Raw genomic sequence first — 2,232 nt, 5'->3', positions numbered from 1 at the left:
AGAGAGAGAGAGAGAGAGAGAGAGAGAGAGACAGAGAGACAGAGACAGAGAGAAGGAAGGAGGAGTGGGTAGGAAGAGCATCAGACCACAGTGCACCTGTAAAGCTCTGAGAAAGTCTCACACTGGCACATGGGGGAGCCCTAGAGCAAAAGCTTGTCTGTAAAGGCATTTCACATCAGTAGGAAAGGCTGCCATCACTGGCTGGGAGCAGTCCAAGAAAAGAATGTTCTTGGCAGGAGCACTGCCATGAACCCAAAATTTTGGCAGCTGAGGTTGTCTTCCAACTGTTCTCCTTGTAACAGGTTCTCTTAAAGGGAAGTCTGAGAGTCACCCTCCATGCTCACAATCCACTCTTACACTGCATGGACCCCATCCTCTATATATGTTTGGGAGCAGATCCTCCATGCTTCCCATGGGTGTCTACCAGAAGGGAAACTTAGCAGAGGAATGTTAGTGAATGGACTACGGCACCCATTTCTATAGTTGGGCCAACAGTTTGTTCTCATCATCTTTTGTCTCCACTGTCTATTCTAAATTTCCTTTACCCTCAACTAATAGCTTGGCAGGTCTTAGTGGCTTTCCTGGGGATGTGATCAAACCCCTCACTCTGGCAGTCCTGTACTTTTTGAGCTGGGGTTACTGCATGTCTAGTCACAGTTAGTTAGTCAAGGGAATACCAAGAGGTGTCCAAATGGATCACCTAGGTTCCACAAATATTACACACATATACCTCCCTGTCTTCATATGTAAAAGCAGCTATACCTCCTTTTACATATACTGCATCCTGACGGATGGCAGCCCATCCTTTCAGAGTATTACCACTTACATGGTGTTCCAGGTATACCTCCAGGAGGCCATTCAATGCTCCATCATGTTTGCTGCTTTTGGGTTGACCAGTGAGTCCAGGGAAGTAGTGGAGCAGGCTTATACTGACTTTGAGGGGTCAATTACTACATTTTCAGGATTTTTTGAGTTGGTTGGCAGCTTGAAATTGCCCATTATAGAAGTATTTACATCAAGGAAATTGACAAATACTACAAATCAGGGCTTTTTTTTTTTTTTCCTGAAGAGGCAGTTATTAAAAATGTACTAGTATACCATTAAGTTCACTTAATGATCATGGACCTGCTTCAGCTCTTCCTTCACTATAGGGTTTGTGTTTTGGTTAGATGCTATGTTGTTTTGGACTCCCTGGTTGGATGCTGTATTGTATGGGATTCCATAGGCCCCTGGATAGTGGTTACAGCTGAGGTTCTGAGTGTAGGAGAGCAAACCCAAACCCAGACTATGTATTCATCCCTGTGAGGACAAACTGCTTTCCTTCCAAGAGGGGAGGGGCCTGATATACTTAACCTGCCACCACAAGTTTCTGTCTCAGTACATTCTTGATTTGCCCTTAATCTGAAAAACTTAAGAAATTTTGCAGAGTATGAAATTTCACTGGAAGAGTTTCTTTTCTGCATTTTGAGATATCACTCTATTGTCTTTTGGCTTTCATTGCTGTAATTGAGAAGTCAGTTGTCAGTCTTTTGCTCCATTGAAGGTAATGAGTTTTTATTATTGGCTACTTTTACATTTAATTTTTGCCTTTTGTTTTATAAAATTTCAATCTAATGTGTTTGGAAGTGATCTTTAAAAAAATTATGTTATTTGACATTTATTGTGGTTTTTGAAACTGTGAATTGGTGTCTTTATTAGTTTGAGAATATTCCCAGCCATTCTCTCTTTAAATAATTACTCTGCCTTATTTTATCTTTCCTCCTAGGACTCCAATCAATATCTTACATCTTCTCACCTTATTCTCCACATTTTTCCACCTTCTTCTGTATTTTTCTGCTATCCTGTGTCTGTGCTGCAATCTGGATTTCTTCTCATTTGTCTTCAAATTTGCTAATTCTCTTTTCTGTTGTGTGATGCTTACTGCTAAATATAGCTATTGGCTTATTCAATTTAATTTACTTATCATATAGTCATAGAGGCTCTGCTTGACTCCTTCAAATCTGTCACTTTCCATAGTTTTCTGTTCTAGAAAAATATTTTCATGTTTGTCATTTGTTTCTTAAACATGGTTAGGATGGTTGCTTTAAGCTGTGTGTAAAAAAATTACAAACTATGAAGTTTGTGTAGATATATTTCTGCTATCTTGTTTTGTTTGCTTTGTTTCTTTTTTCTTGTTGTTCTTGTGACCTTGTTTACTCATATGCCTGGTAATCTTTAACTATGTGTGACTTG

The sequence above is a fragment of the Rhinopithecus bieti genome, unplaced genomic scaffold (assembly GCF_001698545.2).
Source record: "Rhinopithecus bieti isolate Rb0 unplaced genomic scaffold, ASM169854v2 scaffold_20362, whole genome shotgun sequence".
NCBI lineage: Eukaryota > Metazoa > Chordata > Mammalia > Primates > Cercopithecidae > Rhinopithecus > Rhinopithecus bieti.
This window is presented reverse-complemented; position numbering follows the sequence as displayed.